General features: G+C 50.7%; 1 long non-coding RNA gene across 1 annotated transcript in view; it reads left to right on the top strand.

Moving 5' to 3' along the window:
- LOC139363761 (uncharacterized) overlaps positions 1–26,865 on the top strand; it is a 50,855-nt gene extending 23,990 nt beyond the window's left edge. The window contains exon 4 of the long non-coding RNA XR_011624654.1: positions 23,430–26,865. This is a non-coding gene — a long non-coding RNA (uncharacterized lncRNA). The remainder of the gene's footprint in view (positions 1–23,429) is intronic.
- The last annotated feature ends 524 nt before the right edge of the window (positions 26,866–27,389 follow it).

Here is a 27,389-nt window from a genome sequence, read left to right as displayed (position 1 = left end):
TCTTGAACTCCTGACCTCAGGTGATCCACCTGCCTTGGGCTCCCAAAGTGTCGGGAATACAGGCATGAGCCACCGTGCCTGGCCTATGTTACGTATATTTTACTACAACAACAACAATAAAAAGACCTTACCTTTGGTCTCCCATGTAGTAGGTACCTTAGAAATGTTGATTTTTCATCTTTATCCCATGTAGCAGAAGCCAAAGTCCAGTTCATTCCAGTGCCCTTAACCCAAGGCAACCCTCTGGCCTCTCCTTCAAGACCCTGAGATGTAGAGCCCACCACAGCCCCATGCCCCAGAGAGCTGGAAGCCCATCAGAGCAATGAAGTAAAGTCTCCAGACCTGGGAGATCAGGACACTCCTATGAGTGGCACTTTCAAGGCAAGAGTCCAGGACTTGGTACTGCTGTGGCTGAGAAGAGCTGGGCCCGTCTTGACCAGGTCTGGCGCCAGCCCCAGGACGCCAGGCCGTGGGGCAGTGTCCAGGGTTCTGGCTGCTGCAGCCCTCCCTTGCTGGAGAGAGGAGCACTGGGTGGGCTCCTCATCAGGAAAGAGGAGATGGTTGAGCTGCATCTCCACTGAAAACTCCAGAGTTCATCTGGGAGGGCTCCTTTATCTCCAGCCATCCGTTTTTTTTGACTAGCAATGCTCGTTGTGTGCTGTGTAGGGCTGGCCTGGTTCCTCCACCTCTTCCTTATAGCAGCCCCCTGCCTCCCTGAAAGCCAGTGCCTGTGTTAATATGATAATGCCATGATAGTGGCCAGGAGATGGTTTTACCTAACTGCTGAGGCCCTCTGGAGTGGCATCTGAGGCACAGGCTTAATTCTCCCTGGCAAGGAGGCAGCCAGGGCCTAGGGCTGGAGAGCACAAGGCACTGGCTGGGAAATTGCATCTGCGAAAGCACTGAGGGGGAAAATTGGAAGTATCAGAACTTCCCAGGTTGCTATTCCACAGAGGCCAAACATCGTTAGCAGCAGCACTAATTGTGATCCAGGAGAGTCAGGCCTGGCTGCCTAACGTGCCAAGGTAGTCCTTGAGAGCGGCCTTGGGAGCCAGTAGGGCAGAGGCAGAGCTGCAGGCAGGCTGGGGCTCCCCGCAACAGGGTGAATTTGGGAGAGGAGAGACTGCAGAGCCCTTCAGACCAACGTGGAAGGGGAGCTGGATAGACTGAGTTGCTGGGTGCCCTCATGTCCTTTAGAAGGCTTAGAACTATGATAGGAAGGGTAGAAATTAGATGCTTTAATGATTTCTACCTGCCAGGAATTCAGAATCGTCTGTATTTGTCTCCACTTCCTCTCTTCCCATCCCTGCTTGTCCTCAGTGCTCCACGGCAAATTCTCTTGTCAGTCTCACCAGTGATTTCCATGTTGCTAATTTCACCTGTCATTTCTGAGTCCCCATTTTACTCATCCTAGCAGTGCATTTGACATGGATGGTTTCTTCATAAAACACGCTCTTCCTTTGGCCTCCATGACACGCCCAGTTCTCCTCCTACCTCCATCATATCCTGGCTGGCTCCACCTCCCCATCTCTGGATGCCTCAGGGCTGTCCTTACACCTCTGTTCTTCTTCATCCATCCTCACTCCCTAACTAATTCCATCTATCTCTGGACTTTAAAGCCAGCTGTGTTGATAGGTCGTGGTCATATCCAGCGGCTACTTGCCATCCCCATGTAAATCTCTCTCATAGTCGTCTCAGACTCAGCAGTCCCTCAGTTTTCCCCAGGGCAATAAATGCAAATCTGTTCTACTAGAGCCCCAGTCTTGGAGTCATTCCTGGTTCTTCTCTTCCTTTCATGTCCCCTTATCCAATCCCTCGGGAAGTGTTGTCAAGTTCTACCCTTTAAATTATCGCCAGAATCTGGTCACTTATCCGCAGTTATACCACTATCACCCTCATCAGAACCACCCAGTGTCATTGCTTGCCTGGGAAATTACAGGCAATTTGAGCCTTTGAATTAGGTACAATACAGGCCACGGCGGTGGCTCATGCCTGTAATTCCAGCCAAGGCAGGCAGATCACTTGAGGCCAGGAGTTCAAGACTAGCTTGGGCAACATGGCAAAACCCCATCTCTACTAAAAAATACAAAAATTAGTCACGCATGGTGGTGTGTGCCTGTGATCCCAGCTACTTGGGAGGCTGAGGCATGAGACTCGGTTGAACCCAGGAGGCAGAGGCTGCAATGAGCTATCACACCAGCCTGGGCAAGAGAGCAAGACTCTCTCAAAAAAAGAATTAGAGGCTGAGCACCGTGGCTCACGCCTGTAATCCCAGCACTTTGGGAGGTCGAGGTGGGCGGATCACGACGTCAGGAGATCGAGACCATCCTGGCCAACATGGTGAAACCCCATTTCTATTAAAATTGTATATATTATTTAAGCTGTACAATGTAATGTTTTGGTATCTGTATGCATTGTGAAATGATTACCATTTTCAAACTAATGAACATATCCATCACCTCACGTTTTACCTTTTTTTTTTTTTTTTTTTTTTTTTTGAGACGGAGTCTTGCTCTGTCACCAGGCTGGAGTGCAGTGGCACTATCTTGGCTCACCGCAACCTCCACCTCCTGGGTTCAAGCAATTCTCCTGCCTCAGCCTCCCGAGTAGCTGGGATTACAGGCGCCTGCCACCACGACCGGCTAATTTTTGTACTTTCAGTAAAGATGGGATTTCACCACTCTGGCCGGGCTGGTCTTGAACTCCTAACCTCGTGATCCACCCACCTTGGCCTCCCAAAGTGCTGGGATTACAGGCGTAGGCCACCGCGCCCGGTCCGCTCACATCCTCTTTGCGGGCTTTTTGTCACATGGCTGCGTTTAGTTGCAAGGGAAGTTGGGAAATGTAGTCCTTTTTCTGAGCAGCCATGTCCCCAGCTAAAATGTGGAAGGAAAGGATGAATTTGAGGGGAAAACTCCCGGCTCTGACATAGTCTCCTGGGTGGTTTTCTTGTTTCTGCTCTGCCCCCTACAGGTTGTTCTAAACACAGCAGCCAGAGTAGTCCCGTTAAATCAGAACGTGTCACTTTTCTGTGTAGAACCTTCTAATGACCTCCCCTCTCACCCAGAAAGAAATCTAAAATCCTTACCATGATCTACAAGGCCCTACATAATTTGAGCACCAATTTCTCTCTGATTTCATATCCTACATCTTTCACCCTTACTCCTCCACTCCAGCCTCACTCACTCCAAGCCTTGTAAAACACCCCCACCTCAGAGCTTTTGCAGCTGCTATACCCTCTGCCTGGAACATTCTTTCCCCAGATAGCTGAAAATGTGGCTCCTTCACTTCCTTTTGGATCCTGCTCAAATGACACCCACTCAAAGAGGTTTTTCTTGGACCCCATTCCCACCATCCCTATTCCCCTTACCATCCTTTGTTTTTCTCTGAAGCAATTAACATCACCTGAAATATTATATGTTTACTTACATATGTGTTTTTCCCACTAGAACATATGATCTAGGGTCCACATATAGCAGGTGTGCTATACATGCTTGTGGAGTGAATGAACAGATGAAGACAGCAGTGCACGGGCACACAGGCAGCAGAAGGCTGCTTCTTCCTTAGTCATTTCAGGAGGACCCATGTCTTGATTCCTCTTGTGGGTCCAATTTGGAAACAGACTCCTTAGTTTCTTGCTTCTAGGAGCTCCCTTGAGTTCAATGTATGAAATATTCATTAGGAATCTAGTGTGTTCGTTATCTAGTATGGCAGTTATAGGAGAATAAGCTATAGAGCACTATTGGCCCTTGGGAAACATATGGATTGGTTAGGAGCCTAGATTTTATCCTTTTCTTTCTTTGCAAGTGTGACCATTCAGGTGTTGTGTACAAGGCCAGGGAAAGGGTGGCTTCACTCTTTACGGAGGAATGATGAACTGGTATGGCCTGAGTAGGAAAGAAGGGAGGAGGCTGGGTGCAGTGGCTCATGCCTGCAATCCCAGCACTTTGGGAGGCCGAGGCAGGTGGATTACCTGAGGTTGGGAGTTTGAGATCAGCCTGACCAACAAGGAGAAACCCCATCTCTACTAAAAATACCAAGTTAGCTGGGCGTGGTGGCACATGCCTGTAATCCCAGCTACTCAGGAGGCTGAGGCAGGAGAATCGCTTGAACTGGGGAGGCGGAGGTTACAGTGAGCTGAGATCACATCATTGCACTCCAGCCTGGGCAACAAGAGCAAAACTCCATTAAAAAAAAAAAAAAAAAAAAAAAAGGAAAAGGAAAGAAAGGGGGTGGGGTATGAAGAGAGGCTGCCCCATTACAGGTTATAGTGTTTTTTTTTTTTTTCTCCCTCTTATTCCCTATGGAATAGGGCCTCATTCCTTGCTGGTCTGCTTAAGAAACAGTTTGAGGCCAGGCACGGTGGCTCAGGCCTGTAATCCCACCATTCTGGGAGGCCGAGGTGGGTGATCACCTAAGGTCAGACATGGTGAAACCCTGAATCTACTAAAAATACAAAAATTAGCCAGGTGTGATAGCGAGTGCCTGTAATCTCAGCTACTTGGGAGGCTGAGGCAGGAGAATTGCTTGAACCAGGGAGGCAGAGGTTTCAGTGAGCTGAGATTGTGCCATTGTACTCCAGTCTGGGTGATAGAGCAAGACTCTGTCTGAAAGAAAGAAAGAAAGAAAGAAAGAAAGAAAGAAAGAAAGAAAGAAAGAAAGAAAGAAAGAAAGAGAGAGAGAGAGAGAGAGAGAGGGAGGGAGGGAGGGAGGGAAGGAAACAGAGAGAAAGGAAGGAAGGGGGAAAGAGAGAGAAAGAAAAAGAAAGAAGGAAAGAAGGAAGGAAGGAAAGAAAGAAAGAAAGAAAGAAAGAAAGAAAGAAAGAAAGAAAGAAAGAAAGGAAGGAAGGAAAATAGAAACAGTTTGAACCAGTTCTCATTTGATGGAGGAGGGGGAAAGATAGACGGGCAGGGGGCCTGGCCAGAGGGCTGGTGGAGGAGAGGAGGGCTGGGCTTTAGGGGGCCCCAGCTGGAGGGAAAGGTAGCTGAGAAAAGCTGAAGCTGAGTAGGAGATAAATGACCTGAAAAGATTGCTCCATTATCCTGCCTTGCTCTGAGCAAAATGCGAAAGGTCATGCTTGGTTATTTTTCCGCAGACTCCCTCCTCACAGGGCCACTTAGACACTGCTCTGACATTTACAGCCGCAGAGGATCAGAGGCCTCTTCTGAGGCCTGGCTCAAGATTTCCACATTGGGAAAGTTCCAATTTCTTTTTTTCCTTCGATGAGACTGTTTGTTGCATCCCTCATAATTCTTTCTTCTCTTGACATTCCCCTTCAGTCCGAGAGGGAGAGCCAAAAGCAGCGGTTCTCAAACTTGAAAGTGGATAAGAACCACTAGAAGGCTTGTTAAAACAAGTTTGGGCTGGGCGCAGTGGCTCACACCTGTAATCCCAACACTTTGGGAAGCCAAGGCAGGTGGATCACTTGAGCCCAGGAGTTCAAGAACAGCCTGGGCAACACGGTGAAACCCCATCTCTACTAAAAATACCAAAAGATTACCCAGACTTGGTGGTGTGTGCCTATGGTTACAGCTGCTTTGGAGGCTGAAGTGGGAGGATCACCTGAGCCCAGAAGGTTGAGGCTGCAGTGAGCTGTGTTCGTGCCATTGCACTTCAGCCTGGGCAACAGAGTGACACTGTCTCAAAAACAAACAAACAATCAAAAAACAAGTTTGCCTGCTGCCACACCCAGAACTGATTCAGTAGGTCTGGGGTAGGCCTGAGAACTTACATTTCTAGTAAGTTCCCAGCTGGTGCGGATGCCAATACTGCTGGTCCCAACCGCACTGGGAGAACCACTGGTCTAAAGCAACTAGTTTGTGTCAAAAGGTGTCCCTCATGGATCTTCAGTCCTTTTCTCCAGTTCCCCAACCAAGGGGAAGTGTGCTTGGGTTATCACAAGAGTCATCCAAATTCCATGTCAAGGACTTCTTGACCATCAGGGTTATAGGACAAGGCAGTCCACAAGTTTTAGAGTCCCCTCCCTCTAAAACTTGAGAATCTCTTCCATTCTCATATGCCTGGGTGAGTGAAGATCTGCCATGAACCCCACTGCCTGGACAGGGAATTCCTGGGACTTGAGAATGGCAGCAACTGTGGCAGGTGGAGGATGGGAGGACAACAGATGCCAAGTAAGCAGAGGCAACCCCTCCCCGCCGACATTCTATTTATTTGAGATTAAAATATTTGTTTCTTCCTGGGCTCTGCTCAAGCCCATATCTGGGAAAGCATTTATGCTTAATGTCCTCAACCCATTAGCAACCCGGCATGGGGCTCTACTAATCAGGGTCCTAATGGCAGCACCGTGAAGAGTGAGGCTGTGAGTGACTACACCTGCTTCCCAGCCTCAGCTGGAGAGGAAGTGTCTAGACAAGACCAGAGCCTAGGTAGGCTCAGCGGTGGCCTGAGAATGGTTCACACCAGCTTAGGAGGCTGATCTGACCTAATGGTAACCTGTCCTCCCACCTCCAGTTTGGTAGGGGTGCAGAGTAGGCTTCCGGGTTACCTTGACTGAAGTAGCAAGACCCCCTACTCCTACTCAGCCTCCTCTCCTCAAATTACAGAACATTGGCCTCCTTTGGAGTATATTAGTTTCCCAGCATCCAGCATTTATTGGGCACCTCTATGTGCAAAGGACTCCTTCCCGAACCAGCTGCTTTCCATTTCAAAATCCATAAGCTCATACTTGAGTCTGTCACCAAATAGGTGGTGAGGGCCTTTGGCCTGGAATCTAGGGGATGCCTAGGGATCCTCTCTAGTGCTCAGACTGTGTGGGCTGTGCCTTTTGCAGCCACTCTTGATGAGTTGGGTTCTTTGGCTTTGATCTACAGAGGCAGCATTTGGAGAGCCCTTATTTAAGAGTAACCAGATGATATTCTAAGGATCAAGGCCAGTTTCGAAGTATTTGTCTCTTGCTTCTCTTGACATGATGTGTTTGGTCCCTGCTGTACACTAAGTTTCCCCAACTAAATGCGTACGTTGAAACCCTACCCCTCAAAGTGATGATATTAGGAGGTGGGGCTTTTGGAGGTAACTAGGATTAGATGAGGTCATTGGAGCCCTCATGAATGAGATTAGTGCCTTCATTCATGAACGGGGCTAGGCATGGTGGCTCATACCTGTAATACCAGCATTTCAGGAGCCCAACGCAGGAGGATTGCTTGAGGCCAGGCGTTGGAGGTTGCAGTGAGCTATTTGTGCTACTGCACTCCAGCCAGGGTGACAGAGCAAGACCTGGTCTCTAAAACCAGAGTCCTGAGAGAGCTTGCTGCTTCTTGCTTGCCTCTTCTCTCTGTGCTCCGCCAGCTGAGGATACAATGAGAAGCTGGCCATCTGAAGGAAGAAGAAGGCCCCTCCCAGAACTTGATTCTGATTTTGGATTTCCAGCCTCCAGAACTTTGAGAAATAAATTTCTGGTCAGGTACGGTGGCTCACGCCTGTAATCCCAGCACTTTGGGAGGCCAAGGCGAGCAGATCACTTGAGCCTAGGAGTTCAAGACCAGCCTGACCAACATGGTGAAACCTTGTCTCTACTAAAAATACAAAAATTAGCTGGGCATGGTGGTGCACGCCTGTAATCCCAGCTACTTGGGAGGCTGAGGCAAGAGAATTGCTTCAACCTGGAAGGCAGAGGTTGCAGTGAGCCGAGATAGTGCCACTGCACTCCAGCTTGGGCCACAGAGTGAGACTCTCTCTCTGAAAAAAAAAAAAAAGAAAAAGAAAAGAAAAAAATTTTCTGTTGTTTATAAGCCACTCCGTTTACAGTATTTTGTTATAGCAGCCTGAACTGACTAAGGCAGTTCCACTAGACGACTCAAACCACTGCAGGTCTCCCAGATTCTGGAAAGGAAAGATATACCACTCCACCTCCACTCAATGAAACACTTGAGACAGGAGGTGAGTTTCTGCTTCAGAGAGACATGGAGTCATGCTTTAAAAAAGGACTATAGAAAAAACAAACAGGCTGGGTGCAGTGGCTCACGCCTGTAACCCTAACACTTTGGAGGCCAAGAAAGGCCAATCACTTGAGCCCAAGAGTTTGAGACCAGCCTGGCCAATGTGCTGAAACCCTGTCTCTCCTAAAAATACAAAAATTAGCTAGGCGTGGGGGTGCATGCCTATAATCCCAGCTACTCGGGAGGCTGAGGCAGGAGAATCGCTTGAACCCAGAAGGTAGAGGTTGCAGTGAGCTGAGATTGCACCACTGCACTCCAGGCTAGGCAGCAGAGCAAGACTCCATCTCAAAAAAAAAAAAAGAAAAGAAAAAACAGGTTGGGTGCAGTGCCTCATACCCTTAATCCCAGCACTTTGGGAGGCCGAGGTGGGCAGATCCCTTGTGCTCAGGAGTTTGAGATCAGCCTGGGCAACATGGCAAAAACCCATCTCTACAAAAAATACAAAAAAATTAGCCAGGTGTGGTGGCGCATGCCTGGGGTCCCAGCTACTTGGGAAGCTGAAGCATGAGGCTCACTTGAGCCCAGGAGGCAGAGGTTGCAAACAACATAAGAGAAATGGAAACCAGCAAGTGCCAGTGACTGGTTCTTGCTCATTCTCCCTTCATTTATGGGAACTTCAGGGCCTGCAAGAGGTAGAGCACCTCTAAGGGGGACACCCGCACTAAGTCCCACTGTCATCAGAGCCACAGGGCTGGACAGTGCTGACTTTTCTCCCTCTCGCAGGGGAAAGCCTATACGGATACCTGTATTCCAGGCCATCAACAAGCCCACTGGTTGTCCAAGAGCTCAGGGGCCTCCTCTCTCCTGCTTTTTCTATTCTGGCTCCTCAGCCTCAGGTCTGAGCCACGGAAAACCCTCTCCAATCTGCTGGAACAGAACATCACAAACTGCTCCTGTGGTGGTCTGGGCCGCCAGTTCCCCAGCCTGCTGTTGCTACTGGAAGAAGACTATGATGTCAGTAATCTCTCCCATGCCAGTCCCTTTGTAGGTGGAGGGTGCCCATTTGGAAAGAATCACATCTAAAGCAGACAATTCGGAGCAATAGGGACAATGGAGGAAGGAAGAAGTGCCAAATGGGTGAAGCCGTGCTTTAGCCAGGCCCCATTATGCCTACGCTTTTCCCAAGGCCCAGCCTCCCCACATGGCCGGTTCAGGCCCATCTGCCCAGCTCTCTTCCCCTTGCCTGCTCCTGGGCCCTGTCAAAATGCCAGCTCTTCCTTTCTCTCTCCCCTCTGCCTTCCAGGCCCCACCTGGCCCATCCCCAAGATGTACAAACTTCCTAGCTGGAGGCTGGCTTAGCAGCAGGCAGGGTAAGCCGGGCTGGGGCTAAAACAGTAGGTGTGAGCTGATGAACCTGTGTTCCAGAGCCAAGGGTAGATGGGAACACTAAGCAATTGAAATGTCACCTGCTTCCTGCTCCCCCTCCCTACTGGGACATGGTTTCCCTAACAGCAGACTTTGGAGACGGAAGACCTGTGCTTGACTCAGATCTGTCCCTTTCTAGCAGCTACCTTTGTACAAGTTGACCCCTCTAAGTCTCCACTTCCTCTTTTGTAAAACGAGGGCAACAATTGGGGTAATTTGAGAAGGAATGGTAAACTGGTAACTGAGGTACAGCTCTTAGCTTTTAGTTCGTGCCCTGCCCTTTGGTTCACCCTGGGTGCTGGTCACACAGGAGATGCTCTCTTGGCTGCTAGGGGGGTTGGGATGCCCCAGGAGGCAGCCCACACCTTGCCAAGGAGCAGCCAGAGCCCTGAAACCTCCAGGAAGGGGTGGAAAAGCCTCTGTGTTGTCTTTCCACAGAGCCAAGGGAGAGGGTGGACAAGAACTTAGGTGAGAAGAGGCACTGTGGGTGGCGGGGTGGGCTGGGGTCTCATTTCCATAGTTTGGTCCCAGAAAAATGTGCTGGGTATTTTTCCTGCCTGGCCCTGGCCAAGTTTGAAGGAGGAATCCCTGCTGGAGATTGATGTCACAGGCTTGCCTTCCCCTCCCCAGCCTCATCCTTGGTGATTTAAAGAAATTATTTGGACATAGGAGTTAATGGAAGCAGGTTGCTAGTGTGTGGGCGAATCCATCACTGTCTCCCAGCATTCCAAGAGTGGATCTTTCACGGTGAGATATCCTAGAGCGACTTTCCAAGGTCTGAGAAATAGAGTCTACCTTGGGAGAACAGGGCCAGGGGCAGCCTGGACAGGGATTTTAGAAAGCTGGGGTGACTGCACACTGGTTCTAGGGCCTGGCTGGAGGGCATTCTCTTTTGTTTCTTTACTTATGGGGGAAGGGAGGGAGAGGGTATTGGCGCGGATAGCGATGCTGCTTCTCTACCCTGTCCTCAGCTGTCTCCTGCCCCGGGAAGTGGATAGGAAATAGATGGGCACATCCCCGCAGCCCACTGCTCAGGATGAGAAGGGCTGTTTTTGCAGCTGTCAGTGGCAGTGATGAAAGAGGTGGAGGTGAGGGGAGGAGGGGGTGCTGTTTGATGGAGCAGTGCTGTTGGAGGGAAGAGGACTAGCTCCCTTTCCTTCCATTCCCCCATTCTCTCAGCTCAGCACTTCCTGGAGGTAGCATTCTGGGAGGGAGCTGCTTTGAAAGCACAAAGAACTAGTGCTGGAAGGCTGGGGGCTGGGGAGACGTGAGGAGGAGAAGATAAGTATGCAGGTGGGGGCAGACTGCTCCCTCGAGCCCCACACACAGCCAGGTCTTCCCCACAGCCTAAGTATGTGATGTGTGTGTGTGTGTGTGTGTGTCCACACCTACATGTAGTGTGAGCGTGGACTTGCAGCTATGAAGTGTTGACAGGGAGAGTGACTAGGGACAATGCTGAAGCTGTTCTCCACCAGGCAGATGGATCCTCTCAGATATTTGCTCGGGTCTTCCTCAGTCCTCTCCACTCCTCCTTGTTTTGTCTTTCTCCTCCTCAGTTTCTCAGCATCCCCTTTGCTTTCCCCCTCCCTCTCTTCTAGCTGCCACTTAGATGCAGCAAGATAGATTTAAATCAGACTGAAGATCCAATGTGGACTCTATATGGCAAATAAATAAATAAATTTTTAAAAATCAGACTAAGGAATAAACTAGGAAAGGGGAGCAGTGGATGGTCCAGGAGACAAGGCAGCCGCTGCCTGGGGGTGAGCTGTGCAATCCTGTAGGTCATGGAATGTTAGAACTAAACACCAGAGGAGTCTGCAGGTCTCTTCTGCACCTGCACACAGGAAGCTGGAGGTCCTTTGGGAAACATGTCTCATTGGCTCCGGGGGGAGTTGCTGGAGAGAAGCAGCGTCTCCCCTCTTGTGCTTCCCATGGCTGGCTTTTCCCCCTACAACACACTCATAGCCCTGAGATAAATGACTGTCTCAGCCCTTTCTTTCTTAGGCTCAGAAGAAGAGCCTGGTCTTGTTACCCACACCATGACTTTTCTCATGAAGCCAGGGACATCTGCAGGCTGGACAGCCCTCCAGAGCTCTGGGCATGTGCCCACAGGCCAGGCTGCCAGGCCCAGGTATGACAGCCTAGGCGTCCTCTCGGGTCGACCACACTCTAGACATTCTCCCCTTGGTCCTCATCCCCCCTGGGGAAGTCCAGCTCTGATTCAGGCTGTGGGAGTATCAGGGGGGCAGCCTAAAGTGAGGACCTTTCTGGTGGGGCCTCCTCCTGCAGCAGCTGTCTGGGCATTCTGATTAGAATCTAACAATTCTTTCTCCCTGTCCCCCACACTGGTTTCAGCCAAACCAGACAGAAGGGGGCGCTCCTGAGTCATCCGAGAAGAGGATTCTGGGCTGATGTCTTAGCCGTGGCTCCTGGAACATCAGAAATTTTGTCTGTCCGTCAATCTGAAGGTGACTGGCGCGGTCACCTGTCTCTCTTTCTTTCTCTTCTTTCTTTCTTAAGAGATAGCGTCAGCCGGGGGTGGTGGCTCATGTGTAATCTCAGCACTCTGGGAGGCAGAGGCGGGCAGATCACCTGAGGTCAGGAGTTCGAGACCAGCCTGGCCAACGTGGTGAAACCCCATCTCTACTAAAAATACAAAATTAGCCAGGCATGATGGTGGGCACCTATAATCCCAGCTACTTGGGATGCTGAGGCTGGAGAATCGCTTGACCTCGGGGGGCGGAGGTTGCAGTAAGTCGAGATCATGCCACTTTACTCCAACCTGGGTGAAAGAGCGAAACTCCATCCCTCCCGCCCAAAAAAAAAGAGATAGTGTCTCACTATGTCATCCAAGCTAAAATACAGTGGCATGATCATGGCTCACTGCAGCCTCAAACTCCTGGGCTCAAGCCATCCTCTCACCTTAGCCTCCCTATTAACTAGGATTACAAATACTCACCATTACACCTGGTTAATTTTTACATTTTTATTTGTAGCGATGGGGTCTATGTTGCTTAAGTGGCCTTGAGCTCCTGGTCTCAAGCAATCCTCCTGCCTCAGCCTCCCAAAGTGCTGGGATTACAGGCGTTAATCACAGCACCCAGCCCCACTCACCTTCAGACTGACAGATGGACAAACAATTTTCTTCGGCCGGGCACAGTGGCTCAAGCCTGTAATCCCAGCACTTTGGGAGGCCGAGACGGGCGGATCACGAGGTCAGGAGATTGAGACCATCCCGGCCTACACGGTGAAACCCCGTCTCTACTAAAAAATACAAAAAACTAGCTGGGCGAGGTGGCAGGCGCCTGTAGTCCCAGCTACTCGGGAGGCTGAGGCAGGAGAATGGCGTAAACCCAGGAGGCGGAGCTTGCAGTGAGCTGAGATCCGGTCACTGCCCTCCAGCCTGGGCGACAGAGCGAGACTCCATCTCAAAAAAAAAAAAAAAAAAATTTTCTTCTAGCAGGACCAGACAGAGACTCGGAGGAAACACTTTTATGACTTGTCCAGACTCCCTGGACTGGAAGGAATCTGGCCTCTGCCTCTGGGAGATCAGCAAGTGGGGCAAGTCTCCAGCTATGGCCAAGGCTGGCTGGGTCCTAGGCTGGGGACAGTGTAACCACTGACCCTTTGCCAGCCGCCAGTAGCTCACCCTGATCTGACTGTCTTGGCAGAACTGAATGTCCCAATTTTCTTCGGAACTTTTCGCCAGGTTAATCTGTGTTGCTATGGCCCATGACCTGCTCATCACCTTCTTCATCATTTAAAAAAAAAAAAAAAAAAAAGGCTTTTTCTCTTTCTCCCAGATCTTACAGTCCTCTGTGACTGTTCCTGGCCCCATCAGATGGGAATGGGCTGAGCCTGGACTACTGAGCTGGTCGGCGGGGTACAGCACATTCCTCACCCGGAGCTGACACTGTTAGGACTTTCTTCCCGGTTGTCTTCTTCTGGCTTCCTCCTCCCCACCCTGTCACCCCAAAGCCTCCCACACTCAGGAGTTTCTGCTTCCGATAACAGGGCCTGCGTGAGCATTGGCTTAGGGGGATGGCATGGGGGGTACGATGCCTGTAGCTGGCTCTTTGGCTTCTAGCACCTCCAACTTCTCTCTGTCCGAAGGATGGAGGGCAGTCCTGGGTGTGGTGGTTGGTGTGGAGGATGGGACCTCTGGGCTGCCGACAAAGGCATTGCCAGCAGAGCTGAGGGCACAGGCCCAAGTCTGGAGTCTGTGGACTTGTACTTGGGACAGGCCCAAGTCATCCCTAGATCTGGACCCTTCTATCTGACCAAGTCATCTGTTCCCCCCAGAGCAAACTTGTCCAACCCACAGCCTAAGGGCCACCAGGCCAGCTTTGATTGCAGCCCAACGCAAATTCATAAACTTTCTTAAAACATGACTTTTTTTTGCGATTTTTTTTTTTTTTCTCACAGCTATCAGTGTTAGTGGGTTTTTTTTTGTTTGTTGGTTTGTTTTTTTTTTGAAGGGGTGAGGTTGGAGTCTTCCTCTATCGCTCAGGCTGGAGTGCAGTGGCACAATCTTGGCTCACTGCAACCTCCCCACCTCCCAGTTCAAGCGATTCTCGTCCCTCAGCCTCCCAAGTAGCTGTTATTATAGGCTCACGCCACCATGCTGACTAATTTTTGTATTTTTGTAAAGACAGGGTTTCGCCATGTTGGCCAGGCTGGCCTCGAACACCTGACCTCAGGTGATCTGCCTGCCTCAGCCTCCCAAATGTTGGGATTACAGGCATATTTTATGTGTGGTCCAAGACAGTTCTTCTTCCAACGTAGCTCAGGAAAGCCAAAAGATTAGACACCCCTGCCTTAGAGTCTGGCTCTGTAGAAACTCTCAGGCCTTCAGGGGTCTACCTCATCCCACAGGGCCACAGGATTGCCTTGGGGTGGGGTGGGGTTGCCCTACCCTCTTTAAATGTCCTGACAGTTGGCCGGGCGTGGTGGCTCAAGCCTGTAATCCCAGCACTTTGGGAGGCTGAGACAGGCAGATCACGAGGTCAGGAGATGGAGACCATCCTGGCTAACACGGTGAAACCCCGTCTCTACTAAAAAAAAAATACAAAAAAACTAGCCGGGCGAGGTGGCGGGCGCCTGTAGTCCCATCGGGAGGCTGAGGCAGGAGAATGGCGTGAACCCGGGAGGCAGAGCTTGCAGTGAGCTGAGATCTGGCCACTGCACTCCAGCCTGGGTGACAGAGCGAGACTCCGTCTCAAAAAAAAAAAAAAATGTCCTGACAGCTATGGGTGGATACACAACCTTGTCCAACCCACAGCCTGAGGGCCACCAGGCCAGCTTTGAATGCAGCCCAACGCAAATTCATAAACTTTCTTAAAACATGATTTTTTTTTGCGATTTTTTTTTTTTCTCACAGCTATCAGCCCTACTGAGGCATTAAGTCTGGAGCTCTCTAGGGCAGTAGTGGGTAGGGAAGAGGCCTTCTCTGATTGAAAACCTGAGGAGAAGAAAATTGCGTGGGCCTGTAGCCTTCTTTGTGTCTCTTAGCTCTTTCACCAAGGATGTTTTCCCTGAGGTTTCATCTAAATTCTGCCAGCTGCAGTTCTAGCCCATCTTTAGCTCGTGGCACACTGCAGACCCCTGAGACACCCACCTGTGCAACCAGTATGGGAATGGACCAGTGAGGTGCTCATCTGTGGAAAGGGCCAAGGATGAGGAAACTGTGTCAGTTTAAAGCCCATCGCAAATCAGCCTCTTCATCCCTCTCAAAGGTCAAAAGCATGACGGGGCCTGGAGGAGTGTTGGTATTTTCAGGGAAGAAGGCAGTGAGGATTTGGGAGCAGTCCACCCTCCTCAGTCACATCTCAGATCTCCTTGCTGAAATAAGGCCTCAGCTGGGCCAACAGAAGACAGGGAACTTAGGCACCTGGAAGAGGTGCAGACCTTATCCATCCCCCGTGTGTCTCCCCACCCCGAGCCTGATACCTGGCCCTCTGTATAGGGGCAAAACTTTTTCCATTTAGAATGGAATTTACTCCTTTTCTCCAGGACACTGGGCATTAGCTGGACATCAGCCTGTTCAGGGAACCTCAGGCTTGAGACAGAAATGAGGAAGCACAGAGGTCAAAGGCTCCTTCCTGGCCAGGAGTGAGTTTGAAGTTCACTGGCACTGCAATTAGGAATGACTTCCCCAGAGGGCAGGGAAGGAGGAAAAGAAAAGCAAAAAGGAATGGCTTCCCTGACTACAGCTCCAGAAACCGCATTTCCATAGCCCCTACTACTTAGGGAACTGGGAGTTTGGCCCAGTTTGGTGGTGGCTCCCTAGTAGGCAATCTGAAGGCCTGGGGTAGGGGTAAGGAGGGGAGTGTAGGGATCACTCCTATTCATTGACACTTCCCATGGCTAAGGTGCTGGTCAAGGCATTTCACGTGTTTTCTCATGAAATCTGCAAACTACTCATTGAATTAGGACTAATCATGATTTCTATCTTATAGATGAGTAAACAGAGGTACACACAATTATAATAAAAATTAGAATAGTAACAATAATGATAAAATTTTGACAGCTTTTTTTTTTTTTAAATTTAAAAGAGATGAGGTCTCACTATATTACCCAGGCTGGTCTCAAACTCCAGGCCTCAAGTGATCCTCCCACCTTGGCCTCCCAATATGCTGGGAGTATAGGCCTGAGCCACCATGCCCAGCCTTTAACAGCTTTTTTTTTCTTTTTCATTTAACTTATTATTATTTTTTAAATCAGGCAGCCTCCCGAGCCAGAATAGGCTCAGAGAGACTCCCAAACTGCTTTAAAAAAAAAAAAATTGACTCAGTGCCAGGCCTGGTGTAAGCACATGACGTATATGATATTATTAAATCCTAAGAATTCATCATATTATCCCCATTTTCATCTAAGGAAACAATCTGAGCAAGAAGTGACTTCACCAAGGTCATGGAGTCTTAGAAAATGACCAAGCCAGGAGCCAAACACACTTCTCTGCAATTCCAACCAATGCAGCCTGTGCTGCTGATCCCTTGGCAGGACTCTGCCTCCCAAGGGGACCATGGTGGAGCAAGCAGGTGGTGATGGCGGAGGGTCCTGCTGGCCTTTGAAAGCAGGAGAACCCTTGCCCGTGGGCTGGGCCAGGAGCTGCAGCATCTGCCATGCTGGGAAATTGTGGAGAAGCCCTCCTTTGCCCCCACTGCATCCCCACCTGACAGGGAAGGAAGCTTTGATGCTGTTTTCTCGCCCACAGGGGACTGGGGTGTGTAAAACAAACTCACAGCCTGCAGGAAAACAGATCCTGGAACAGCCCAAACAGAGAGGCAGGAGCTGTTTGCTCTGGCCCAAAGCCCCTGCCTCCCTGCTCAGTCTCAGATGTGTGCCTCCACCTTGGCATTCTGTCTGGGCTTCCTGTCAGTCTCTGCTCTCTCTCCATCCTCACTGTGAATCTTGCAGGGCTGCAGTTGCCTTGGTAACATGATGGGAAGCTCTTGAGGTTTTCTGGAACCAGAGAAGGCTGTGAAGGGAGGACTCAGGCTCTGTTGGGCTGCTTGTCACAAAGGGAAGAAGCTACTCCAGTGCTCCCTGCCCCTGCCAGCCAGTCCTTCCTTGGGTCTGACCTCAACCTCTTCTATTGCATCTACAGGAGCTTTGTTTGGGTGGCCTTTGGGGCTGGGCCTGAGAGGACGGAGCTGTCACATACTGCTCTGTCCTTGGAGTTGACTGCCACTGTCACCAGAGCTAAATTCCCGTTTGCTTCCATGACCTGGCCCTGTAGCCCTAATTGGTTTTATGAAGTTCAATGCCTGTTTTTTATGAGACAGATAATTACGGTGCGGGGAGGTCAGGTCCTCCTCTCCTGGACCTGGCGGGGTCTCCAGAATTGCTGATTCTTCAATTGGCTCCAAGCAGGCTGATGGGATCAGGGTGAGCCGGGTGCAGTCAGGCCGCGGAAGGAGAGCGAGTCTCCACCTTCCAGTTTCTGACGGGATCAGGGAGGAAAACGTGCACCGCCTGCCCCGTGAAGAAGCCCACGCCTGTGAAGTGGGCACCCGTGATGCCGTCTCTTATGGGTATGAGGGATAATAGGCAGTGGGGTGGGAGGGGGAGCTCTTTCAGGCTAGAGGAATCCAACATGGGGCTGCCTGTGGCTGCGCGAAGAAATCCTCAATCTTTGACACTACGGGCACCCCGTGAAGATGTTTTTTACTCCGTCTCTCCTTCTAGTCTTCTTCCTTTCCTTTATTTCACAGTCTCAGTTCGAAATATGGCCTATTTCCTCCCTATGTCTATGTCAGTTTCCGTAACTGGTCTCTCTCCCTCCCCCGCAATTCCCCCCTGCCACCCTCCCCAGGTGAGAGTTCACTTGCTGTGTCCTGGAGGGCAGTTCTAGAAGGGTGGTGATGGAGGGGTGGGCAGGGCAAGCTGTTCTGCTGACCCTGGATGGCTCCCCTCCAATCCTCCTGGCCAGGAAGACCGGGGCAGGTAGAGGCTTCTGTGCTTCGCTCCAGGCTGGGAGCAGCTGTCCACAATTGTGCCTCCTAGATAGGGTGAGAGGTTAGCCCCATCCCTAGAACAGGCCACACAGCTGTGTGCCCTGTGTGTTCGGCCCACTCATGGCAGACACAGACCTGCACTTTCAGACTAAGCCTGTTGCTGGGTGTGGCTGTGGGACAGGATGACCTCAGGAAGACCCTTACCCACTCCATGATTACCAAGCTCCCAGCTTCCCTTGCTTTCTGACTCAGTGGCCAACGCCTCAGGAGTTGCCTTCTCTTTAGAGGAAGGCCAATCTTGCAGGAAAGAAGGGAGGAGTGAGACTGGGGCCCAGGTCCAAAGGGCCTGGGGTCCCTGACTACAGAGGCCAGCTCCTTTCTACCCCTCCTCCATTTAATTAGCTAATGTCTGTAAAGGGCTGGGCAATGGAAAAGCCCTATACAAATGTTGAGCACAATTTCATTTCCAAGACTAGACAAGAATATATTTGCAGACTTGAGCAAAAGGTCACTGGGCCTGCCTGGGACAGAAGGAGGACTCCCTGCAGGCCCCGGAGGGAGGACGCCCCCTGAAAGACTGGGGCAGGAGAAGGAGAGGCCATGGGAGGGGCCCGGCATGCCTGTCTCCTTGGTCTTTAAACTGGGTCTCTTGGTACCACGCCTGCTTTGCACTGTCCCGTTCCTTCTGAATCCCAGGGTCCTAGAAACTGACCCCTCTCTGCAGCGACCACCCTCAGAGACTTTTTGCACCAGAAGATTATGCTAATATCCACAACAGCTGATATTTATTGAATATTCACTGCATGCCGGCCTGTGCTAAAGGGGCTGGAGCGCTCCGGCTTGGGGAGAGGTGGCTGCCTCTCTGCAGCAGGCGAAGGAGCTTTTCCAGTGCGGGGAGCCCCGTGCACGCTGCAGGCTCTGCTTGAAATCTTTCCAAAATCTTTGGGAGGTGGGTATCACTTATCTTCTCTGACCAATGAGAACAGTTCCTGGTTTTGTGATCTCCCAAGTCCCTGGTGTGGATGTTCTGTGAGCTTCTGAATTCTCCTCTCCTTTCCCCACTGACAACTCTCCTGGCCCTACATTCATTATGAAAGAATATTGAGGCCAATTAGCCTTGACAAGCTCCATGCCCAAGGGGCAGCTTTACAGTTTCTGGTGCTTCAAGACCTGCTCAGGCCACCTATGTGTGTCTGCCCACTCAGAATTCTAGGAGCAGCTCCCGCTCCATTTCTGGGCAGGACCTGGCTTTGGGTCAGGGCTGGGGGGAATAGCCAGCCTTAGCCTCACAGACCCATAGTCAAAGGGAGTGCTTTGGGAGGGCGAGAGGAATAGCAAAGCAGGGAATGGCGGGTTCAGGAAGAGGCAGGAGGGACAGGGAAGGGAAATGGAGAATGTGTTTCCAACATCCCCTGGGTTTCCTCTGTCCCTGTCTCCTTCCCCCGCTGAAAGCTGAATGGAGCTGGCTGGCCTTTCTGGGAGGCATAGTCCTCTAGGCTCCCAACCCTGCAAGCCTCCTCTCTGTCCCCAGTTGCTCCCTCTCTGGCTTCTCTCCAGAGCCCAGGGCTTCCCTGTGTCGTCAGTTCATTATCATTCTGATAAAAGTCATTAGTCCTTGAAAAAGCATGACTCCCCAGCTGAGGCCAGCCCCCTCTAACCTGGGGAGGAATACAGATGGATGGAGATGTGGGGGTGGGGACACACAGAGGCACAAACACAATGACACTTGTTTCCAGGGGGTGTGTAAATGGACACAAACCCACTGGCGCACACGGCGACACACCTGTATACACAGGCCCAGGGATGTCTCACGTGGTCACCAGAGAGCCCACAGGGCTACATCACTGGACCTGTGCTCAGCTGCTTCCAGTCCCAGAGAATCACTCAAACTGAGACCCAGCACCCAGCAGCCTCAGCCTCCTGGAAACACAGAGGCCGGGCTCGGCAGACTCTGGGGGCAGGGGCAGGGAGTGGAATAGGGAGGCCAAGGTTAGAGATCTCGAGTTCCATTAGCCACAAGAAGCGTGTCTGGAATCTAAAAGTGCAAGGACAAGGGCGCTGCAGAGCCGGTTCCTGACAGTGCAACCCCGTTTCCCACCCCTTCCACCACCAGGAAGCTCCTCCCTGTCAGCAAAGCCATTTAGGGATTAGAGCAGCTCTCTCAGTAAAAGCTGCTTATTCAAAAGGTGCTTTCAGTTCATTTGCATTCACTTCATGGATAGTATAATGCTTGGAGGAGCTTCCTCCTCAGTCCCTCTTTGCTGTCCCCAGGTTGAGTCCCTGGCCCATGCAAGGTATCAGTTTGGGCTGGGCCAAGCTTTCCAGCGACCTGGGGATCTTGTCAGGGAGTGGGAGGTGATAAACACTGGCCATTAACCCCTGGTCCTCAGAAGGCAGCTCCAGGGACAGCTAGGAGGGGTCACAACTGGAGTGTTTCCAAGGGAGAGGAAGGGGGCCAAGGTCTGGAGAGGCCTCTCAATTCCCCCGGGGTCGTGAGCCTGGTCTCCTTGGGAAGGAGCTGCCCAGCTGCTGTCTGCAGATGGGGCTGCCACAGGGGAGCAGGCACAGTCAGCCTCAGCTTTGAAGGCCTTCTCTTTGGCAGCCACCCCACCCCGGCTCCATGCATTCAGTTCATTCAAAAAGTATATAACTAACACCGTGATGTGTGAAGCTTGATGCTAAGTCACTGGAATACAGTATTGACTAGGCAATGTGGCCCCTGCCTTCACAGAGATTCCAGTCCAGGAGTGAAAAGCCACAAAAAATGAAGACACTAGACAATATAGAATATTATGAATCATAACTAGTACCACAAAGTGAACAAACAGGGTGCTAAGATAGAAAGTAATAGGTCAGGGCCGGGGGGCCTTCTTCAGGTGGGGTAATCGGCAAATGGTGGTGACATAACACACCTGCAGTTGAGGCTGCAGGGAGCCAGCTTCGTGCCACTACACTCCAGCTGGGGTGACTGTCTCCTAAAAAAAAAAAAAGGAAGAAAGAAAAAATTTATTTCTTTCTGTGTGTGTGTGTGTGTGTGTGTGTGTGTGTGTGTGTGTGTGTATGTGTGTGTTTTTGAGACAGAGTCTTGATCTGTCGCTCAGGCTGGAGTGCAGTGGCGTTATCTCGGGTCACTGCAACCTCCTCCTCCAGGTTTCAGGATATTCTCCAGCCTCAGCCTCCCAAGTAGCTGGGATTGCAGGCACGTGACACCATGCCTCACTAATTTTTGTATTTTTCGTAGAGACAGGGTTTCACCAGGTGATACGCCTGTCTTGGTCTCCCAAAGTGCTGGGATTACAGGCATGAGCCACAATGCCTGGCCAAGAATTTCTTTCTTGATTTGTCCTTTCATCATCTCAAAGGTGCATCGTGGGATTTCCCATCCCAGCTCGGGGAAAGGCATGGCTGTGCCTCTTCATCTCCAGATCAGCCTATGGGGAGGCTGCTGTCTTCTGGACACTCTAGTGAACCTGCTCACCTGCCTGCTCTGGCACATCTGACAAAGCTGGAAAAAAGTTGTCATTTTCGGGGAGGGGTCAGTTTCAGTGCCTTCCCACCAATTGGTCCGGAGCATATCCACAGTTCTGTACACTGGGGAGTGTCCACTTCAGGCCTGGCTGAGTCAGGTAGATCCAGAGCTGCCCACCCCTCTCCCCAGGCCAGGGCACCAGAGACCCTAGAGCCAATTCCAGCTTCCCTGCTGCTCCTCTCACCATCAATCAGGGGCTGGGATGTCAGAATCAGGACTGGGGGAAGCAGGCCATTCACATCCTGAACCACCCCCCAGAGACATAGGAATATGAGGCGAGGATCCTGAGTGCGAACATTTACAGGTAGCATTCAGGATTGAAAACTGATTTATAATCTGAGGGCAGGCAGGAGGGAGCGGGAGGAAGGTGGGAGCTCTGTGTACAGTGCAGCCTTGTGGGGTGGCGGTAATCATATATTACATTGAACTGTCCTTGCAGCACGGTGAAGGGCGGTGGGAATGAGACTCTAAATCACGCTTCTGTGATGCTCCCCATAGCTCACCTCCCTGTATGTGGCCCCAGAGCCCAGGGCTGACACTTCTCCTTTCTCCCCAGCCCCAGCACCACCCCCCTGTCCCCACCATCTCTCTCACACACACACACACACACAGAGCCCAGTGGCAGGGCCAGCCTGACTGACTGGGGGAGAGCAGGAAGATGGGATGTTAGCAACTCTGGCAGCTTCCAGGGGCTGCTCATCCTGCAGGCCTCATTGTTTATTGCCCTCCCCACCACCCCGCCACCGCCAGCACTTCCCACTGTCTACCCCGCTTCTTCCACTGGGGCCTGTATGTGGGCTGTGTCATTTGAAGAAGACATGCCTATTCTCCCTTCATTCATTCTCCCCTGTAGCATCTCTCTTCTCTATACCACAGCCACACAGCCACCACCTTGGTTCAAGTGGGGCCTCATCACTTCTCACCTGAATTTCTGCCACCATCTCCTAACCAGTCTCCCTCTAGCACACCCCTGCTCCTAGTCCATCATCCTTTACCTCGTTGCCGTGGTAATCTCCCTAAACACACTTCTGACCATAATCTTGATATCGTTGGTCTGGGAAGTGGGGATTGTCCCTGCTGATACAATAGTTTTGTGCTCATGAGCTATTATTATTATTATATATTTTTGAGACAGAATCTCGCTGTGTCGTCCAGGCTGTAGTGCAATGGCACAATCTCGGCTCACTGCAATCTCTGCCTTCTGGGTTCAAGCAATTCTTCTGCTTCAGCCTCCCGAGTAGCTGGGACTGCAGGTGTGCGCCACAACACCCAGCCAATTGTTGTATTTTTGGTAGAGACGGGGTTTCGCCATGTTGGTCAGGCTGGTCTCAAACACCTGTCCTCAAGTGATCCACCCACCTCAGCCTCCCAAAGTGCTGGGATTACATGCATGAGCCATCATGCTTGACTGTGAACTATGATTGTTGTAATTAGACAGCTCTGAGCCTCAGTTTACTTGACTGTAAGTAAGGAGTGGGGAGAGGTGGTCAAACGTTGTTTCCTGAAAGGAACCAACACATTCCAGCTTCTTTAAGAAGTCTCCCCGGGCTCTAGGCGGGCTGGTGCCTGCTGGCTCACCTCCTGCCCTGTGCTTTCGGTCCAGGAGGAACACTGGTACTCATCTGTCCTGAGGGGCCATTTCCAAGACTAGACTCTGATCCTTATGGTCAGTCACCTGGACTTCCCACCAGTCTCCTGCCCCTCCCTCTAGGCTTTGAGTTTCTGGTTCAGAGGGACGTGTTAGTGCTTAGTGGTGATGAGAAACGGGTCAGACGGCTCAGGACTTGAAGTCTAGCCCATGACTGTGTACAAGGTTTTGGAGTGACGTACTGATTGAGAGCGAGGACTCAGCTGCCAGACTGTTTGAGTTCGGATCTTGGCTGGGCTACTCTTGAGTTTGGCTAACCTCTCTGTGCAGTTTCCCTGTTTCTAAAATGAAGATAATAATTGTACCCACCTCATAGAATTGTTGTGCAGATTCAATGAGTGAACATACGGGATTGTTCCAGCTGATAAAATAGCTTTGTGCTTTTGAACTATTATTATTGTAATTAGACTCCTCTGAGCCTCAGTTTACTTGTCTGTAACAAATCTCCATAATACCTTTCCTTCCTGCTTCAGGGTATTGTGAAGCTCAAATGACACATTCCCTTTGGAAACTCTTAAAGGCTTTACAAAGGTAAGATATTATCATTATTTATTATCAGGTACTTGTTCCTTGGGGTTTTCCGCCACATTCCCTTTAGAAACAAAGCAGTTTCCTTCACCCTCCTCTTACCCTAGTCTCAAGGCAGAAAATCTTGGTGTCTTGGAGACAGGAGCAGCCATGGGGCCCCCTCCACCTAGGCAAAGGGGCGCATAAGGCTGTGCATACAGACACATCTCTGATAGAGATTATTTCAAAGGAGGCTGCTAATTAAACCAAGAACAGAGAGCTTGTCAACATTTTACACAATTATCCCCTTCACTGCAGAGGTGAACCCAGGTTTTGTGGGGCCCAAAGCTTGTACAATTTGGGGGGCCCTCTTTAAGAAAAAAAATACAAGATGATGAACATGAATTAAGTGCAGGGTTTGGAAGGGGCCTGTACAAATGAGGAGCACTGCCCCCCAAGCTTCATTAGCTTCCCAGAAAATCCACCTCTGCCACCAGGCCAGGTATGCATTTGATAAGGACTTGTCAGTTAGTTGCTTATGGCCAAAACAAACCATTTTTTACCAACCACTGACAGGCCAGGATCTCTAGAGGACAGGAGTGCACAGCCTGCACCCAGACTCCAGAAGTTACCCCGTTACTAGGCTGTGGCTCCTCCACTGCCTTCACCTCAGTCTAATTGTTCCTTTTTCAAGACCCACCATCTATTTATTTTTGCTTTCAATACATTTGCATGTGATTTACATAGCGTTAATATTCAGCCTCATGTTGGGAACTCTTCCTCTGCCCTGGCTTAAGCTAGATTCCTGGGACTTGGTTACCAAGAGAGATGTAACTTTCTCTCTTCTCAAAATGTATAGGGAAAGAAATATACATCTAATTTGGGGGAGGGTGGGAGAAGGGACAATGATGACATTTGTCTCGGAGTCAGTTTCTAGTCTCTGGCCCTCCTAGTCTATGTCTTTCTCCATATACCCCCACTGTCCCTACTCACAGCCCACAACCCAATTCCACCTCAGTTTTCTTCTGATTATGAAATTGGAAGCGCACCTTCTCAAGGATACATGTGCCTACCCAAATGCTGGGCTCACTGGGACTCAAGGGTGCAGCCTCTGAAGTCAAGAGGCACATGGCATCGAGGTGCCAGCAGACAAGAGCACACAGGGGTTCTTCCTCAGGTCCCCATCTGGGAGAATCAGCCCCTTCCAGTCCCCCTGCACAGTTCGGAGGCCCGGTTTATGTGATTCCCCCAACTGACGGAAACAGATGGCAGGTGGGAGTATGTGTGAGTGTGAGTGAGGGTGTGTGTGTGTGTGTGCATGCACGTGAGCTGTACATACATAAAAGAAATGTGCACACATGTGTGAGACAGAGAATGCCCACGTGCACATGAGTATACCCACCCCCACCGCAAGACAGGCAGAGGAGGAGGAGGAGGTGAGGATGTGGGAAGGAAATTCTCGGTTTAAAAAAACCACATTGTGGTTCTAAATGTCATCAAAGGTGAAACTTGCTTCCTTAGCCCTGCCCTATAAAGGGAGGTGAAAAGAAGTCAGCAAGGCAAGAAAAGGTCTCAGGGCAGGGATGGGGCAGCCCTAGTGTCAACAGTGACATCACTCTCCCAGACCCCTCTGCTGAGTGATGAGTCACCAGAGCCCAATCAATACCAGTCTTTACGCAGTCATGAGCCGGCTCATGCTTCCATCTCCACGTGGCCCAGGCCTCACCCCCATGGTCCGCTGAGCCTCAGCTACCCCAGCCCTGGGGCTTTGCTCTCTTTTAAGCCTCCATCAGAGAAGGCAGGGGTCCCTTCTCTGGGTAAGGCAATCAGAGACATAAATGAGAAGAGAGACAGGAGAAACACAGACTCTTCTGTATGTGAAGGGGGTTTGGGAACAGAAGTTGAAAACTTGCAAAGCGAGTCTGAAGAAGAGGCAGAAAAAAGAGAATGGAAAAGAGAGTGAGAAGAGAAAGAAGAAACAGGAAACTTGGGTTGAAGAAAACAAGAAAAGAGCCGGGCTCGGTGGCTCACGCCTGTAATCCCAGCACTTTGGGAGGCTGAGGTGGGTGGATCACGAGGTCAGGAGTTTAAGACCAGCCTGACCAACATGGAGAAACCCCATCTCTACTAAAAATACACAAATTAGCTGGGGGTGGTGGCGGGCGCCTGTAATCCCAGCTACTCGGGAGACTGAGGCAGAAGAATTGCTTGTACCCTGGAGGTGCAGGTTGCAGTGAGCCGAGATCGCATCATTGCGCTCCAGCCTGGGTGACAGAGCAAGACTCTCTCTCGGCGAGGGGGGCGGGGGGAGAAGAAGAAGAAAAGAAGAAATGGGGTGAGGGAAAGCCGACAGCTGTGAATTCTCACTCTCAGGATTTTAGGACTGCTACTTCATTTTCCTGGCCCTCCAATCTTTTATGGGTCCCCCAGGTCTAGTGATGTAGGAGGAAGCCCAATACTGTAACCAGCACCTCTAGGAGAGGACTCCCAGTGTCTATGGTATCATCACCACCTACCCTGACACATCTCAGCTTGGTCCCACCCTCCTTGTCAGAGATAGGGGTTGGAGGGATTAGACATCGGTTGGGGGAGCAGTTGTGGTGGCTCACGTCTGTAATCCCAGCACTTTGGGAACCTGAGGTAGGAGGATTACTTGAGGCCAGGAGTTCAAGAACAGCCTGGGCAACATAGCGAGACCCCATCTCTATTAAAAAAAAGTAAAAGAAGAAGCAAAGAAAAGAAATTGGGGATGGGAGCAAAAAGTGAGAGGCACAAAAGGGAAGGCAGTACCCACTGGGGCAGCTCTGGTTTCTCTCTTGGGACCTCAGTTTTTTCCCAAGACCTTGGCACCTGCCCAACCACTGTTCCTTCTGGCCTGGCCCTCATGCTCAGTGGCAGCCTGAGCGTCATCCTTTGTCACTGACGGGAATCAGAACAGGGGCCCCTTTATCTGACAGTGAGAGCGACTCTGCCCAGTCTCTGGGACTCGAATTTCCCAAGATGCTGCTTATTCCTGTTGTAAACTGAGCTTCTCCAAGGAAATCAAAGCCTATATCTGAGTCAACGAGACAGCACCAGAGTGGCAAGGCTAGGCCCTCATGAGACCACAGATGGCTTCTGTTAGAGACCCCTGTCTGGGGGTTTCTTCCCCTACTCACTCTGGTTGCCCGTCTCTACAAACAAGAAGGTCTGCTCTTCAATTCCCACTTCTTGACTCCCCATCACCAACATAGTGATAACAATAATAGCAGCCATTTAGTGGGTGCTTAATATATACCAGAAAACTTGGTAAGTTTCTTTCTCTCTTTCTATTGAGACAAAGTCTCACTTGTTGGCTGGGCTGGAGTGCAGTGGTGTGATCGTAGCTCACTGTAACCTCAAACTCCCACCTCAGCCTCCCGAGTAGCTGGGACCACAGGTTTTGACATGGCACACTGCTAATTTTTAAATTTTTAGTGGAGGCAAGGTCTTGCAATGTTCCCACGGTGGTCTTGAACTCCTAGCCTCAAGTGATTCTTCCACCTCTGCCTTCCAAAGTGTTGAGATTACAGGCATGAGCCACAGCACCTGGCTGGTAAGTTTCTTTTGTACATTATTTCATTGAATGCTGCAACAACACTATGGAATAATCACCATTGTGGAGCGTGGAGGAGGAAACCAAGGACTCCAGAAGTTGCCTAAAATTTCACAGCTTGAGATGGAGCTGAAATGTGAACCCAGATCTGTCTAAATTCAAATCCTCGGCTTTCCACTTTGCTTATTTTTATCTTCCCTGCCTCAACAATGCATCCTCCTTTTGGGTTTTGAGGTGCAATTCAAATCTTTTATCTCCCGGAAGTATTCATCCACTCCTCCCTGCCTCAGCTCTTGCTCCCACCTGCACCATCCTTAGAAGGCCCCTGTGCTGCCCCTCCTGCGGGCTCAGG

This window comes from Macaca nemestrina, chromosome 6 (genome assembly GCF_043159975.1).
Source record: "Macaca nemestrina isolate mMacNem1 chromosome 6, mMacNem.hap1, whole genome shotgun sequence".
Taxonomy (NCBI): Eukaryota; Metazoa; Chordata; class Mammalia; order Primates; family Cercopithecidae; genus Macaca; species Macaca nemestrina.
Note: the sequence above shows the minus strand (reverse complement) of the source record. Positions and strands in the feature narration are given on the sequence as shown.